Genomic DNA, 19,392 nt, shown 5'->3' with positions numbered 1-19,392 from the left:
ATAGGTTTCTTCAACTTCTGAAATTTATGCACGTCAGTGACAACAGTAATGCAGATTCATCCAATAAACTCACCAAAATTCAACCTGTTATTGATTTGTTTGCAGACAAATTTTGCTCAGTGTACACACCCAAGAAAATGCTCTCACTTGATGAGGGCATGATTCCTTGGAGAGGTTGAGCCAAGTTTCGAGTTTTCATGCCAAACAAACCAGACAAGTATGGCATAAAACTCTATATTTTGTGCGAGGCTGATAGTGGGTATTGTTACTCATTTTCAGTATATTCAGGTGATGGCAAAACTATTCCTGAAATAGTGATTGACCTGTTGGGAGACCTGAAAGGCAAAGGTTATTGTCTCTTTATGGACAATTATTACAATAGTGTAGGTCTGAGTAAAAGGCTTTTGGGTGTCAACACACAAATGTGGAACACTTCGTCAGAACCGTGGTGCTTCCAAAGATCTTGTTGCTACCGCCAACAATTTAAAAAGTGAGAAATAGTGTTCCGTCAAGATGGTGATGTCCGAGTAGTGTTTTGGAAGGACAAGCGAGTTGTGAAGCTTATCTCAACCATGCACACAGCTGCTATGGTTGATGTCTAATCGAGGAAGCAGTGTTGTGCAGTGTAGGAAACCCGAGTTTGTAGTTAAGTTACAACACTTACATGAAGGGTGTTGATCATATTGACCAAATGGTGAAATAAGTGGACAAAAAAGGTGGTGTTCTATTTGTTACTGATGGGGGCATATAATGCATTTGTAGTGATGACGGAACACACTGGCGTAAGGCGTACAAAGTTTGTAGACTTTCTCTCAGAGTGCGTTGAGAGCATGACTACGACTCCTGTACAAAAGAACAGTCGTCAGTTGCTAGATGACTCGTGATGAGCCAGGTGACTGTTCTAGCGCTTTGCCTGTTGCCAAGCCACCAGTGCAGGATACTGCATCAAAAAGCACCCCCTTGTAAAGATTCCTCAGGTCGGGAAGAGAACAAATACACTGAGGCAGTGTCGTGTGTGCTCTGTCAAGGGCTGTCAACCAAAGCGTACCAGTTTCATGTGTTCATCCTGCAACATTCCGTTATGCCTGGACGCTTGTTTTACAAGATACCATAGCGTTAAACATTACGAAAAAAAACTGAGTGGTGAATTTTTTTATTTGCAGTATTCATGCTTTTTTTTTGTGGTTTATGAGAAACTGGCGAACTTCAAGACATACAATATTTTTCTTCTAACTTTAACTGTTGTCTCTAACAATAGAAGTTAATGATAGCTTCCATTATATTATTATTTACACATAATTTTAAGAGCATATTTTTGTGTTTTCAAAATTTTTTTTTGAAAAACTATTTGTATCTTAAAATTAATTTTGGATTATTTTGAAAATTTTACCATCTTATTGCTCATTCTATTTACTGTTAGAAGCATAAAAATTTCTTATGCCTAAAACAAAAAAAATTCCTTCACAATAATTAAGTTTGAACCCACTGCACAAATAGCAAAATTACTCTGGAAATGCTGGTACACTGGAGCAAATTTTTGAAAAATGATTTGGTAAATAATGTGTTAAACCATGGTGCATTTTGCAAGCTATTATCAGATAATTGTGCAGCAAATTTTCAAGCTCTCTAGAACATACCTGATAAACTTCATAATTGGGAGTGAACCAAAAATGTCCTTTTTCATCAGCAGGAGTAGACTTATAATTATTAACATACCTTTGCAAGTCATATGCACAATGCCATATTGCGATGCAACACTTTTTACAGATTTGTTCTGCTCAACTACTTCTAAAACAGCAGCATTCATTTGATCACCAAAAACTGTTCCAATCTTTCTTCCTTTAGGTCTGTTTCTCATTTTGAAGTAGACTTACCTATAACAATAATGTTAAAAATATTGTAAATAGTGTGTAGGGATAGTGTTACAATTAATCAATTGATTTATTCAAGATTATTTGAATTTTAACACAATGTTTCAACAGTGTACAGTGAAACCTCGTTAATATTATCCCGCTTATTACGAATGACTCGTTAATATTACCTATTACTATTTCCCCGTGAAATATGCCCATTAAACACAATGAAGATTTGTTTGGTTAATACGAAATTCTCGTTATTATGTATAGCGAACAATAACAATTCCCGTCCGTATAAACAAACAGTCATGTTTACCGTTTAATACGAACCAAAGATTACCACAAAGATACGGCCCCGCCTGAGTGTCCGAAGTGTGTTTTTAACTCTATGTTTTCAAAATCACTCGTTCGTGTGTTCGATATGTTCAGAAATCACTCGCGTTTGTACAATATTCGATATATCGAACTTCACGTGGGATGGTATTTACGTTCGATTTTGTACTTCCTTTGTATACATGAATCTGTGCCGGACCAATAAAAACAAAATATATGTTACGCCTAACGTGTTTAATATTTGTGTACGTTGTAATGAAAGTTTAAGTGAATTATCTCGTGAGAATTTTATTAAACTTTAGAATTTGTACGTACACACATAAAAATGGAGGCAAAACGTAAACGCAAGGAAATTGCATTGAAGACGAAAATTAAGATAATAAATTCAGTTCGTCAGGGTGAAAAAACGAAAACAGAACTTTCTGAAGAGTTTGGTATATCAAAATCAACCTTAAGTACAATTCTAAAGCAAGCAGATAAAATAGAAGAAGCGGTCAGGAAAGGTAGTAATCAAACTAAGAAAAGGATGCGCGTCGGTAAACATTCCGAATTAGAGGCCAAACTGCTGGAGTGGTTTCATCAAATGTGCGCCGCCAGAGTTCCAATTTCCGGGCCTATTATCCAAGAAAAGGCTGATCAGCTGGCACTGCAACTCAGAATTGACGATTTCCATTGCAGCAACGGATGGCTTCAACGCTTCAAAGATAGGCATAATTTGGCCACAAAATCCATTTGTGGCGAATCTGCAGCTGTCGACCAAACAGCAACGAGTGACTGGCTTCAGTTAGTACAGTCCATCGTAAGTAAATTTGCACCACAAGATGTGTTTAATATGGATGAAACAGGGCTTTTTTACAATCTGTTGCCCAATAAAACTCTAACCGTAAAAGGTGAAAACTGCCATGGCGGTAAACACAGTAAAGTTCGTCTTACAGTTCTACTATGTTGTAATCAAGATGGCAGTACTAAACTTCGACCCTTGGTTATTGGCAAGTCTGCCAAGCCAAGATGTTTCAAAGATGTTGCAGCAAAAAACCTGCCAGTAGATTACGAGGCAAACAGTAAGGCTTGGGTCACCACAAAAATTTTCCAGTTGTGGTTGTTAAAATTGGACAGGAAAATGGCGACTCTAAATCGCAAAATTTTGTTATTGTTGGACAACTGTGCTGCACATACTGCTCATGGTATGAAGTTGGAAAACATTACCTTACTCTTCTTGCTACCAAATACAACAAGTGTGACACAACCACTCGACCAAGGTATAATACAGTGCTTGAAAAGAAACTACAGACAGCGCTTGGTGAAATACCTTATCAGGCAGTGTGAAAAAGGAAAGACTGAGCTTCCTAGATGGTCAGTTTTGGATGCTATCCGCAGTATAGCCATGTCGTGGGACAGCATCAGCCAAAAGACAATTGTGCATTGCTTTGCAAAAAGTGGTTTTGGCCAGCAAACTGTTGAAGAACCTGACTGTGATCAACCTTTAGAGGATTGGCAAGAGTTAAAAGAACATGTGCAAGTTGATAATGACTTCAATGAGTTTGTTCATATTGATGACAGTGTGTACACCAGTGCAAGATTAACTGCAGAAGATCTTGTTGGTTCACGAGGATTACAGGAAACACCAACGGCTGACGCTGTACAGTCACTTTGTGAGGGTGGTACAAGTCAGGATAATGATGGTGATGACGACAATGGTGAGGTAGTGTATAAACTTCCAAGCAAAAGTGACACAATCAGTGCTTTGCGTACACTGGAAAATGTACTTGCTGCAAGTGATGTGCCAATTGACTTGATTGCAGGATTTGAGAAGATATGTTCTGCTGTAAATGATATTTACAGAGATAAGTGTGTCCAGAAAAAAATTAATGATTTTTTTAAACCTATGTAAATATATCTTGCATACTTTGCATAAGAATTGCTATACACTCAACAGCAATTAACTGTACGGTAAATGTTGATCATTTTTGTCAAAACTTTGGAAGCAAATTAAATAAGAATACATACATACGTATATGTATACTAATTATCAGTCTGTTATAGTATATTTTATTAAAACTATTAAAATTGCTTCTAAGTGTATTTTGTTAGTGTGCATGTCAATATCTGGCTTCTATTACAATAATAATATTCCACATTTTTAGTGCTCTGACATGTAGGAATTCAATATTTCTTATCGAGTTCTTATTCTACCTATTGGCTCAAGAACCTCATTAATATGAACCTCGTTATTACAAACTGAAATATTTTACTCCCCTTCAGGTTTGGGTCATTCCATGAGATTTCAACCAGGGTTGGTTGCTGCACATTTTTTAAAAATTCTGAGGATTTATACACTCATTGGTACATGTTTTGAGAGATCAAAACAAATTTTATAAATATTTATTTCCTATAATTTTTGCGTAGGCACCTGTTTGAAGATGGTGGCGTGTGAAGATTTCAGCATTTTCAAGCATTTACGAAAAATGCTGTAGCTCCTTCAATTTTTATCGTAACAACTTTTTAAAACATACATTTTACTCAGCTCTAAATGCTGTTTAATTTTCGTTATAAGCATTTCCTGCTGTGATAATTAACATATTTTCTGTTATTTTTCAAAGTTTATCAACAAAATTGACTTTTCTTCCAACTTTAAGCCTAAAACCTTCCATGAAGGACATAAAACATTCCAATGATTTCTTGTATGTGTATACTACAGTATTAGTATTATGTGGCAGATAGGTGAAAATTGGGGTGTTTTGAGTCCTTTCATATTTACAGACTGTTAAAAATTGAATATTTCTGAAATTTGCAATTTTCACCGTGATTTTTTACGGTGTGGGACACATGTGAAAAATTTAAAATTTACACAGAATGTAGTTCTATTGAGGTACTTTAACATACATAAAATTGGTGAGGGTGTTTTGCAAATTAAAACCAACAAAAAATCTTGAATTTAGTAAAAAAATCAATATTCACAATACTCTAAAACATTGTGGAAGATCTCGAAATAGACAACACAATGTATTTAACTCAATAGAAAATCCATAAACATAGACCCTAAATAAAATTGTTTGTTCATATTCTCATTATGTTAGCAGTGTGTATAACGTTTTAGTCAATTTTGACAAGTCATAATGTTATTGCCAAACCTAGGAAATGTTCATTAGCACAACTTTAGGAAAACATTTGTTACCAGTCTATTTCTTGAAATATTTTTTTCTGGATTGTAGTCTGTGTGCCAAAACTTCAGTCACTTCATTTCCAACATTTGCATCAAGGCGTCTTCCTCTTCCTGTCATAACTGAAAATTCACAAACTGTTAAAACACGTAGGATGTTGTCGAAAGGCATCCGAACTTGGTCGTTTCTCGATTTAAAAAATGAAGCAGCTGGACCATGAGGATGGTAGAAATGAACATCACAGTCGTCCTCATCCATGTTCACTTGCACAACCTCGGCAACCCACCAGTTTTCATCGTAGATGCATGCAACAAAAGCTCCTTCTTTAATTCCCTGTGGTTTCACCGGGATGAACTGGGAGTCAAATGTATGCTCGACCTTCACATCCTCGTATTTGACTGATTTGGATGTGATAAAACATCTAATACATCCTCGAACTTCAAATGGTAAAAATCTATGCTTCTGTCTTGTTCCTGGGACTGTTTTAGCATTTTTGAATCTATTTTCCAAAAATGCCTCATTTGAAACTATTTCTTTGTTTTTCACATATAAGAAGGCAATTCCATTAATATTTTCTTGACAAAATGCGAACATATCTTCTGCAGTTAATATCTGACCCGTTGTGGTTCTTTGCAAGGAGGCCTTTGAAACAAGGCGTTTGACGGTCCCGCCAATGCCATCGCATGGACTTTTACCATGTGATGTACCAAAGAAGTTCCATTCAGCTTGAAGGTGGAAGTCAATCTCATGATAGCAGAGGTTTATAAGGTTTTTTCTATTTTTGTACTGGGCCCCTGCACCATCCGAAAAGTATATAATTTTATTTATTTGTGGAAAATCCTCTTTCAATTTAGCGATCAGTTTTTGTTGAAAAGCATAAACAGTAGCTGTTGTATGCTCCAAACAGTCACTTATGAAGCAAAAACATTTGGATTCCACTGAGCCTTTCATCTGATCCCTGTAATATAAGATAAAAGGGTGAAGGGTAGCCTGATCATTCACCCAATGGAATCCTTGAATGGCATCTTGCACAAGAAAGGAAAAATTCTCTGCAAAATCTGCAAGAACAATTCCTTCAGTCAAATCCAAGTTCTCTATTTTGGTTTTGAGGTAAGCAGATTGAGTTTTTGCTACAAAATGATGTCTCTTTAGGTTCGTCAGCTTTGTAATTAGATCCTCAATATACTCATCATTAGTTTTAGTAACACTTATGAGATCTGCCCTGTCTGTGTTCACCCACTGTTTGTAAGTGTAAGTGACACTCTCTATAAAGTCATCATTATTGCTACACTCACCACTTTTTTCTTCATCTTCACTTCCACTAAATTCAGAGCCTTCATTCATGGCTTTCAGTTCCATTTGCAACAAATCTGTTAACACCTCTGGTCCAGGGCAGCTGTCACATTCACTAAGCATGCATTCTTCCTTTTCTACATCACACACAATAGATTCAAGTAAATCCTTGTAATTTATGTTGAGCTTTGCCCCATCTAACATCAACTTAATGTTCTGATGAGCAAGGCAGACACAGACAGAGTGAGTGCCACTTCCACCAGCCAACACACACCACCTAGGCCTAAGCTCTGCAAATTTAGAAAATCCAATTTTGTGATTTGTGTATTCACTGCGGAAGCTTGCATACAGCTCTTTCAAGTTACAAAGAACTAGCCTTTTCTGTTTGTGCTCTTTTTGTCCTTGCTCATTTCTTATGGAAATGTACTCTTTTTTACCTGAACAGATTCTGCTGTTGTCATTCTGTTCGTAGAAGTTCACAACCTCTTTGACTGTTTCATTAGTTAGTCTGTTACACTTCTTGTGATCCGTGCCAGGTAGAATTCCATGCTTCTTGACAAGTTTCCTAGTAGTTTTGACAAGGTAAGGGGTAGCATCAAAATATTCACATGTTTTAGCAATCGACCAGGATTTTGGTGCCAAACTTAGAATCTTTACCTTTTCAGAAAAAGAGGATGGTTGCTTGAACTTTTCTTTTAAACAGTTCAACAAAGTACTGTAATCGTCCTCTGGTGGTAGTGTTTCACTTTCCTCCACTGTGCAGATTTCAAGAGAAGTGGAGATTTTTTTCTTGAAAGCTGAAGAAATTTTGTTGGCTTTTGTGTCTAAGGCTCGAGGTCGGTTTTCAATGCTGAGTTTTTGTATTTTAACAGGTGACACACCCAATGTCTCGCAGATCAAATTTGCCTCAACTAAAGTTTCTTCAACAGGATGATAGAGATCATCTTCAGATGATTCCTCTTGACATGTTTGTAAATCCACTATTCTTTTCTTGCAGGAAATGCACAAACTTTTACCAGGAATCAATTTTAGACTTGGATTAAGTATTGAATACCTTGTTGAAAAATTCAGAGATATTTCTTTGAGACCCTTAGAAATGACTTTTTTATGTACACTGAATGGATCTGAACAAGTTTTCCCAAACAGGTGAGAGAATTTTTCCAAATACTTCTTCTCATGGAAAGTACAGATTGTTTCAATGTCACATTGTTGTAATCTTAGATTCAAAAGGCTTTGATTCTTCTCACTTAACTCACTAAACCTTTTTAAATGGTCTGTAATATTTCTACCATAGTCTTTCTTGTGGCAGTCTTCACTCAAATAATGTCCAATTGAACACTTCATTTTAACACAATCATGTAAAATAATAGAAAAACTCACTGTAGGATTTTCATTTCATACATCATCCAAAACAATGCACCTATAGCTATATAAAAAACAAAACAAACACTAATATCATAGATTAAGCATTATGTAAAAGAGTTGCGACAATAAAAAATTGCAAACTTTCATAGAGATTACATTCCTCAACTGGCATTATTACTACCTCACACTTCTTATTTTTTTTCTTTCTGTTTGACAATCTCATTGCTTTGCTGAATGAGAATAAAAACACGCCCTATAGCAATATTTTTATATTTGAAGGAATAACATCACTTATTACAGAGCCACTCCTGTTGTAGAAGTTTTCCTTGTGTGTTAATTACCAGTAGCTTTAGAAAGATTTTACAGAAGAGACATTATGCATTCTCATTAGGTGTTTCAATTTTCAGTGCAGATAACATTAATTACTGTTATTATTTTATTTATACACTGCATTGTATATAAGTGTTCGCAGATCATCTTAAGCATTGTGTTTTCTTATTTGTGTATTGTTAAATTAGCAATTCCCAATCTAAATAAATTCTAATTTTGAGTCAGTGAATAGTGATTTTCTGCTAAATTCAAAATTTTTTTTTGGTTTTAATTTGCAAAACACCCTCACCAATTTTATATATGCTAAAGTACCTCAATAGAACTACATTCTGTGTAAATGTTAAATTTTTCACATGTGTCCCACACCGTAAAAAATTACGCTGAAAATGGAAAATTTCAGAAATATTCCATTTTTAACAGCCTGTAAATATGAAAGGACTCAAAACACCCCAATTTTCACCTATCTGCCACATAATACTAATACTGTAGTATACACATACAAGAAATCATTGGAATGTTTTATGTCCTTCATGGAAGGTTTTAGGCTTAAAGTTGGAAAAAAAGTCAATTTTGTTGGTAAACTTTGAAAAATAACAGAAAATATGTTAATTATCACAGCAGGAAATGCTTATAACAAAAATTAAACAGCATTTAGAGCTGAGTAAAATGTATGTTTTAAAAAGTTGTTACGATAAAAATTGAAGGAGATATAGCATTTTTCGTAAATGCTTGAAAATGCTGAAATCTTCATACGCCGCCATCTTCAAACAGGTGCCTAGACAAAAATTAAAGAAAATAATTTTTTATAAAATTGGTTTTGATCTCTCAAAACATGAACCAATGAATGGACAAATCTTCGGAATTTTTGAAAAACATGCAGCAACCAAATATTTTTTATTTGGTTGAAATCTCATGGAATGACCCGTTTGTATTAATGAGGTTTCACTGTACTCTATTTCATGTAACACTGTTCCCCATCATAACTTGTAACACGGTACCCCATATCAAATTGCTACTCCTGTTTCCAAAGGTTTAAGTTTATGTACTTGCATTTAAATTAAAAACACTAGAACAATGAATACATAAAAAAAATTATATATTTTTAAATATTTCATTTGTACCAGATAAAAAGCAAAGATTGAAAATAAAAAAAAATAGTTTTGACATATAAAAACAGTAAAATAATTAAGAGAATTTTACTTACAGTTCAACTCCCTCCAAAACTCATGTTTTTGTGAAAAACATAATGGCTGATACCCTGTTGCAACAAACAAAGCTCTAACTGCCAACTACAGAACAAATATTCAAATGTAACACTGTACCCCCACTTCCCCTACAGTACTTTTCTTGTATAATAGCCCACAATTGCAGCCTGGAAGAAAACTCAACACAATAATTAATAGTTATCTTATGAATATACAATTATAAAGTTACAAATTCATATTTTTCTGTCTAAAAACAATTAGTGCATTGTTTATTTATATAAATTTATAGAAGAAACCTCACACAGTCAACATTTAGCACAAAAATAGTTTGATAATATTGACTAATAAACTTAAAAAAGTATATTTTACTCTCTGTCTTTACTCGGTTTGAAGGTCATCCTCGGCCTCCTCAAATGCAACATTTATGTTGGTGCAATTTTTTCCCATACAGTTCTTGCATACCTAACTACATGGAAGTCCATGGCGTCTACACTTGCAGTTTCCCGAGCATGGATCATATGTGGAAGTTTTACAAGCACACCGAATAACGTTCAATAAAGTATCTGGTGCTGGGCCAATATCTGTTGAAATTGGAATTAGTTCTCCGCTCACATTTTCCCAGCCAAACTTTGTTGCATCTGCTACGTTCTCTTCTAATGCCTTCCAAATCATGCACTGAAAGTGTACACGAAGGAGATGGTACCTCGCAGCATTTTCTGTTGGTGGCAGACGAGTAATGTCAAATTCGTTTCTTATAACATATTTTCTTTAGGTATAGTTTGTATCGTAGTGAATACAGAGTATCATTCATTGGATCTCCTCCGTAAACTGATACTTATATCTTAAGACCTGTTGCAATAATTTCTTCGTTACTTACGTTCATGGACCCAAACTTCAAACACTCGGACAGCAATTCAGAACTGCAAAATTTGCTGAAAACTACAGATTTGCTTTTTCCAAACAACGAACTTGTAGTATCACATCCTGTTAAAGAATGAACAAAAATAAGTATTTGACAAGCTTCGTTACCTATAGTCTCTCTCATTTGGAGAATGTTTTGTATTTTTCCATTTTTCTTCATACTTTGCATTGTGATATCATGACTCGCATGATGCAACAGCATCATTAAAATGTCTGTCATCTGCGACAACTGTTACTTGTCGGGATCTTGACAAATCCAGTGCAGTTCTAACAGTCACTGTGTCGGCATCCGAAATGCTATGTATAAAATGATGGCCTTCTTGAACCAGCTGTTTTCCTAACAAATGAATAAATCGCTGTTTTGCTTATTTCCAAAAAATTCAACTTTACGTGTCACCACTGGTGTACGACTTTCAAAATGTATGGTAACCGATGACTTTCATTCGCCGACTGTGTTCCGTATCCTTGATGCTCGATGTTGTATAGCCATCAGAGACAATAGTTACTTTCCCATAAATCCTTTCAATGTGATTTTGGTATAAGATAATTAAATCTGAATAAGTTGCTGCCGGAGGCCATACAACCAGTTGGAGTAGCGCACCACCATCAAGAACATGGTATGTGTCATCAATAATGCTTGAGGCATTGTCGGATATGAATCCATCTAGGTACCTTGCAAAGGCAGATTTCTCAGTATTTCTGATGAGTTGCTTTTCTGGATCAAACAGAGCAGGTGGAAAAGTAAAAAAGTTCATAACTGAGGTAGTCTTCACAATTTTCTGTATTACAATCTAATGACAAGCAAATCAACATTCTCTGTGTCATGAATCTTGGATTCACATGGGATGTCTTTCCAGCAAGAGTCACCCCTTTCTTTAGAACTTTCATTGTCACAGCTTGGTCACATTTCTTCATCTTTACTTCTTGTAATGTCTTTACAGTCATTTTCAGTAATATTGTTTGGCCAATGGTGTCAGCATTGTCAACAGTCACTTTTCTTTTTACATCCGACAGACCAGTAGCTATATTGCACAAATAAGACAACTGTGGGTTGAAAGGGCTGTGAGTTGATAAAAACTGCATAATTTTTTTTACATCTTGGAGATCCCTACATTGTCTAGCAGATGACAATTCGACATGCAGTTGGTTATCAAAATGTCGACTCTTTGTAAGTAAATGGATTGCCATACTGACTGCACTACATGTTGAATGACTTAACACACATGATGCTCTTTGGCTCTCCGTCATACCTCCGTTGAGTTATTCCAGATCATCCCTTAGTTAATTTCATGAGGGTCTGTTCAATAAACATATCAGTCCATACACCTCCCCACATTCTATCGTGTCGTCTTAAAGTGAAAAATCCTTTGGTAAACATTTCATGCACCTGTGGGTACTTTTTCTCTAATTTGCTCATATCCTGAATGTAAACTCTTGTGTACTTGGCATAATTGTTGTGGCCAGAGCTAGCAAAAAAAGGTAACATATTTTGGACAGCACTTAGATGCATCTGAAAATTCCCTGTCCTTTCTGACCAAATAAATGCCTTTACTATGTTAAACATCTTCAAGTATAAAATCCACAGTTTTGCTGTTCGACTTTCTTTACTTAGTTCAATTTTTCGTTTTTCCATAATTTCATTCGGAACAGGACTTTTAAGCGCGTCAGTGGTTGACGTAGCTTTCTGAAAGAGTTAATCAAACAGCCTGATTAAATCACTTAACTTCTGCTGACTCTCGTCTGTGACATCCATGCCATCATTGCCTGCAATACACTCAACTTCTGTGTGTGTTGAATTCCAAAACATCTGATATAAGTAATGCTACAAGCGATGCATGTATTAAGTAGTGACCTCGTAAAGAACGTGAGAATGCTTTTCCTGACATTAAATGGGGTATACTGTTATCAGCATATACATCTTGAAGAACTTCTTCAATGCCTGAACAAGCCATCACTTCCCCAATCGATCCCAGGAACGACATTTATGTTTGAAAACCACCTAAACGAACTACTAAGCAAGTAAATTCATCAGGCTTAGAATTCACCACTTTAATTGCTTTCATGTGAATGCACTGGTCAAAGATACTACTGTAACATCAACATTTAATCTTTGTGCTTCTGAACAGATAAACTTTAGTGTTGTGTAAACACAACTGTGAGTTGTAGGATTCATATCAATTATCGGTAAAAAGCTAGTAGAAACTGTTCCTGAATGATCCCCGGTCACTATGTGTTGCATAAAGCTAGACCAACCTGGGCATGGTTCCTTTAAGAGTTTACTCGTGTTCCACAAAATATCAATGGGGTTGACACTAAGAGGGTTGCATTCTACTGGCTTAAATACTATTTTTCTCGGAGATGATGCATCCTTTGAAAAGTAACTGTAAGGAATATGAGCTTTTGCTACTACTTCAGATGCTCTCCTAAAAGCATTACATCTTTTGATAGGTTTATTGCGGCCCAAAAATATGTCTTTACTTGATCTTGTTGAACACATATTTATGCCCATCCCATGAAATGTATTGTGACCATCAATTGTGGCAATATTGTGATCAACATTATCTCCAACCCACTGACAGAAATCTCCTGGAGATATGTCTACAGTTTTGTCTTCATTCAATATGGATGATTTCACAAACCTTTGCACTTCATCATATGAGACAGAGAAGCCAAATTTGTAGAGCTCATCTACAAGCTCCATTGATGCAAACTCTCGATGTAGCTGCACCCCAATAGCAAGAAGTATAGGGCTAATCAAACTTCTGGGTCTGCTAACCTGAACTATTGCTTGTCCAATAGCAGTTTTTTTCAGTGCATCATCGTTACTTTCAATTCTTTTACTTATGATTACATCCAGAAACTTCCTAAGACTAGGAGGTATAAATTCTTCATTCCTTTCAGTAGAGGCTATATCACTGGGAGAAGGATAAATATTCAAAAGTTTTGCTAACAGCATTATATCAGTCTTTATTATTTTGGCTGCTGCTTCTATAAGCAGATACTTTTCTTGCTCAATGTCTTGAACACTCTGTTGACATTGGTAATTTCTTATTATTGTTGCTGCTGTACAGCCCATTGTAACCAACGTTTCCAATCCCTTTCTTTGTATAAATATGATGTTATCTCCAAAATGATCTAACAGCTTTTGATGCATTCATTTCTGGGAATATATTTCTTGCCCATCTGGTATAAATTTATCTATTTTTTTGCACAGAAATTTAATAGAGACACATTCATCGTCATTTGTTTCTGGCAACTTTTGTGAAAGCTTCATGTTGCGCGTAATTAGCTGGTCTTCCGGAAGTAGCAGATGTCTCAGAACATCTGTATTTCTGGGGGATACATTGTCCAATCCGTAAACTTGTACTGCAAACTTTGTGGTACTGAGCATCTGCAGCGGGTAAGTCGATAACTGACAGAAGACGTGTTTTAACTTCATCTGCCCAAGAATCATTCCTTGATGCACATGTGTTTATTATTGTACCACGAAATTGAAGTGGTCGAACACAACTACCACAAAATAAACACTTGTCCTTAAAATTAAAAGATGGTGTACCAGAGCGTCGGCGACATGCTTGGTCGATTCCTTCCTTTTCTTCAGATGCCGTTTTAAGGTCTGTCTTAATAACAAGAGGATTTGTGTATACTTTAAAACACGAAATATGAACTCGCACAGGATATTCAGGAGTTGGCAAAAGTAATTCAGATATTCTATCGCCCCGCTGATTGCTTGCATTTACAATTCCTTGTATTCCTTTCGAAGATAACTGAACAGCATCTCCAACAGCACAGATAACCTTGGAGCATAAAATGCACTCATCCATCATACGTTAACCTGGAACACAAGAAAATTAATTATATTTACTAACACAATATATAACTGCTGGTTGTGACAAGCAAATAACTTAAACCAATGCAGACGTAATGTACTTTTCATTCATTATTTGAATATCGTGAACTTGCACAAAATAATTTTTTTTATTCAACCATCAGAATAACTTCGTATATTAACTAATTTCCCCGAAAAAAGTGTAAGACTGAATATTTCCGTAATTTCTGCAAAATTCAAAATTAATTCCAATGTTTAAATTTAAATAACAGAAAAACCATGAGAGATACGGGGAAAACAAATAGAACTAAAATTTTTTGAAATTTTATTTCCTTTAATTTTTATATATGTTTTCGCTAAAGTGCGTGGTTTACCCGTAAAATAACAAAAACTGCCCTAAATGTGCATACTGTCAGCCATATTTCCAATATGGCGGCCAAAGGAGCAAAGAATAGAATGTAGATTTTTAGTATATAACACTAAGGTGTTACCTGCAAGACACCGCAATCAGACTTTTTGTTTGTATTAATTCCATGTCAATGTTTATTTCTACTCGACTAATATAACAACAGAGTATACACTGAATCAGTTTTGTGTGTACTGTAATGTAATTGTGCCAAGAATTACAATTATTATTTGTCAATAGCATTCAGACTCCGACAGCAACGCTGATTTTAACATTTGGTATCCAAGATCTCCCTGCATCCTTAAAGGTTGCCTATTTAAATATCCGGGTTAAACTGTTTATTCCGTCTCCACTTCGCTGTTACAACTGCCAGCAATACGGTCACTCTTCTGCTCACTACAAGAAACTCACAGTATGCCCGAAATGCTCCGATACTCAGCATTCTCCTGACTTGCCTCAATGCACGAAACCACTGCGGTGTGCCAACTGCCATCACGGACACCCAGTATGGTCAAAGGAGTGCTCTGTCTTTCACTAAGAACAGGGCATCCAGAAGTTATGTGTTGAAGAGATTTCTTTCGGCGAAGCTAGGAAACGGTATCAGACACTTCAAGGTGTACCACAGCCATCCGTGCCTTACAGCAAGGTAGTGGCCTCCCACCCTCCAACGAAAGATGCAGGTACGCAGACTGTTGACGTGGCAAACCCAGACCGACGTGCCTACAACTCCACCTCTCCTTCAGCGCCCTCCGAAAGCTAGAACAGCAACAGTCAGCACACAGTGTGGTCCCACTACCAATCTGACTAAGTCTTCTACTGACAAAGTGGTATTAAAACCTGTAGGGAAGGCTCACACTTCGCCCTCCTCAACCCTTCCCCGCACTAGTGTAGGCGAACGGGAGGCAGCTCGACGCTCGCCAACCTTCCAACCTACTGACCTTGAAGTATCCATGGTCACTGGTACTACTCAGGAGGACACCGACAAGGAACCGAGTGTCTACAAACCTGTGCTGCACAGACACAGGGGAAAAGTAAAAGGCAAATAGTTTCCCACCCACCCCCCCACTTTTACACAATGTCTCTTCTCCAGTGGAATTTTACAACTTAACAGAACTGCAACTGCTTTTATCATCTCGCACACCCTTGCTTACTTGCTTGCAAGAGAACCACTTCCGTCCCACTGATTCCCCCTCTATAAGAGGGCACACGTTCTATCGCACTGACAATGTGCAGGCGGACCACGCATGTGGTGGTGTGTGTATTATTGCCCGAAACACTATCTTCCATGAGGCCATTATCCTCAATTCTCCTCTTCAAGCAGTGGCAGTTCGCTGCTACCTTGGCATTTTCGTAACGGTATGCAGCCTATATGTACCCCCCGCTCCAAGACTCCATCGTGGGGATCTTGAAGGTCTTCTCTCTCAACTACCACCACCGTTTGTTTTCGTTGGTGATTTTAATGCCCACAATGAACTGTGGGGCTCATCGCGTCAGGATAGCAGAGGCCAAATGATTGAGAGGGTCTTCACCAGTACCAACCTGGTCCTGTTAAACACTGGTTCTGCTACGCACTTCACCTCCCACACTGGTTCTTCTTCCTGCATCGATCTCTCCTTTTGTAGCCACGCCTTATTCACCCATTATGAGTGGTCTGTCCACGTTGACCTTTGTGGTAGTGACCACTATCCGATCCTTTTGGATAGTTTGGCGAGACTTTCCCCGCAACTTCCGTCTCGATGGGTGATTAAGAGAGCAGATTGGGAGAAATTCCGGGACAACCTCCAAGTACCCACCACATTCCATCCACATTTGGACGTGACTGTGGAGCAATTCACTGCCATGGGGACATTCCATGTCAGATCAACACACTTTGAATTAAAATTTTACCTCACTATTTTACAACTTCTTCAAATTTTGTATATTGGTAGTATGTACTAAGAATAAGAAAAATATTAAATTTTAATTTTTTATCTCTAACGGTTTCCAAAATACAGCTATGTAAAGTTTTCAAAAAAGCGCTCAAAAACGCTGGACGAGCGTTTTTGAAATTGCTCTAGAAGCTGTTCTAATTAAGCTGGAAAGGTGGGAGTGGTGTCATTTTACTCCATTTTTAATGGGCTTTCTTATGAAATATAACACACCATAGGTTGTCATAAATTTTTTTTTTCTAAACTTAAAATCAAAATTTTGATTTTGAATAAAACAAAAAGTGCGTCCCAAAAAATTTTGAAAAAATTCTTAAAAGTAGGTTGTACTTATGGGAAGCATGTGTCAAAATTTCAAAATGGGCATGCAATGGGTTCAATAGGTAAAAAATATTTGAAATGAGAGTTGATTTCTAAAATCAGTACGGTTTATGTAGTGTATGGTAGTATTAATTGTTTGTACATGAACAAATAGGCATTCCATTTACTTACTGAGTACAAATTCACTTGTTACTTGACATTGCCTGAGTTATTTTTAGTGTCTCTTCAGCTGTAAGTCTATAAATCCTTCCAGTAGGAGTTGTAGGATCAACTTTGCGGAGGACGTCCGTTACTGATATCCACAACACATCAGGCTTCCTTGGATATGAAAATGAAGCTGCCGGTCCAGGAGGGTGTAAAAATGTTACTTTTAATTCATCATCTTCTTCCTTCTTCTCCAAAACATAAGCAACCCACCACTTTTCATCATACACTGCCGTTATGTAGCCATTTACATCACTTATTTGCAATTTATCTGGTGATTTTTGAACAGCTACAGTGTCTTCAGTTTGACTTTCCGAAAAAACTTTAACTCTTAGTTTTGAGAGACTCAATGGTTCAGGTATAAAACAGTGGCATTTTTGAGTACCCTTAATAGTAATAGCCTGGTTGAAACGCTCCTCGAGAAACTTTTCAGATTCAATATGATCTTCTTGGGTTGAAAAGGTAAAATGTATTCCATTAATATTTTGTTTTGCCCATTCATAAAGTTGAATGGCTGTCAGGATTTGACTGTCATATGGCCGCTGTAGACTAGCTTTAGCGGCTAGTCTCTTGACCGTGCCACCAATCCCATCACAAGGGCCCTTTCCATGAGCCGTAGCTGAGAAATGCCATTCAGCTTCAACATCAAAATCCTCTTTATGGTAGCACAAGTTTATGAAGTTTTTTTTGTTTTTATATTGCCCAGCACACCCCTCAGAGTAATAGAAAATCTTCTTTGGTAATGCCTGGAAATGTTTTGTCAAGAATTCAATAAGTTTCTTTTGAAACGTATAAACAGACACGGTCTTGTGCTCCAAGCAATCTGATACCACAACAAAACTGACATGTTTGAGTTTGTCTTCACTTTTGTAATAAATTACAAAAGGGTGAAGAGTTACATGTTCATTAGCCCAGTGGTAGCTCTGAGCCTCGTCTTGTACCACAATTGTGTAGTTTTCGGAAAAGTCTAGGTTTATCACAAACTCTGATTCATTTAAATTTTCTTTTTTATCATTGATGAAAGCAGACTGCATTTTAGCAATAAAATCATGTTTTATTAGAGGTGAAAGTTTTTCCAAAAAGAAAGTGATAAAGTCTTCTGAAGATTTGTTTAAAGTCTCAAGAGTGCAACGATCTACAGACACCCATTGACGAAAGGTTGACATTTTCTATAAAATTTTCTTCAAAGGCATCTTCAAGAATTGTTTGTATAGGTGTAACCTCAGGACAATCGGCACATTCACCCATGACACATGTTATTGCTTCCTTCAGATTACACAAGATAAGACACTTTTGATATTTTGGTTTTATTTCCATTTGCCTCAACAACTGATACACAATCTTTTATGCCGGGCATTGCTCTGCTGATTTCATCATTTAGATAAAAGGAATGAATAGTATTTACAACATCTTCTGAGAGCGTCTTACCAGGCTTGGGATTGGGAGTCTCTAATATACCTTTCTCTTTTAAAATTTTTTTTGCTTGTCTTACCATATAGTTTGGCGCATTAAATTCCCTCATAATCTTCCTTATCCCCCAACCCTCTGGGAGGCAAGTAAGTATCATTAATTTCTTAACATGATTGTTTGAAACGGAAAATTGATCTTTGAGGTTTTGTAAAACTGATTGGTCAAGATCGTCCTCTTGACTGGACGATGATGGATCTGCTGCTACAAAAAGTTTTCGTTTCATTGCAGAGTGAATTTTTCTTGCTTTGGTTGTTGCATACTGCTTGGATTGGATTTTCCTTTTGTCAATAGGAGACTCTTCTAGCTCCAAAAGAGAAGTATTCATTTGATCTACTATTATTTTCGATATAAAAAAGTTAGGGTCCCTGTCTGAATCGGAACTGGACATTTCATCATTCAATGCCACTAAGCAAGGCTTAGCTGAAGGGCCAGGTTGATTGGCATTTAAGTTTGTCTTCAAAGCTGTAATTTATTTCCTACATTTATTGCAAATTTTAGCTTCCTTTGGAATTTCAGGATATAAACTGCACATCCATGATGTAACATTTCTTAATGTCTTTTTATCCCTGACTGTATGATTTTCTTTTTTTAAGGGATTAAAACACTGTAATCTAATAAACACAACTTTTTTCTCCATTTTTTAAAGTCTAAAATTTAAAATTGATTAAAACCATTTTGCAATTTACTAGTTTCAACAAAAAATTGTCTTTAAATAATAATTAATTGAATAAAAATATTGACATGTATAATGTACATTACATAACTGTATTATC

Source organism: Bacillus rossius, chromosome 1 (genome assembly GCF_032445375.1).
Source record: "Bacillus rossius redtenbacheri isolate Brsri chromosome 1, Brsri_v3, whole genome shotgun sequence".
Classification (NCBI taxonomy): domain Eukaryota; kingdom Metazoa; phylum Arthropoda; class Insecta; order Phasmatodea; family Bacillidae; genus Bacillus; species Bacillus rossius.
The sequence above is the reverse complement of the archived record's forward strand: the minus strand, read 5'-3'. Positions refer to the sequence as shown.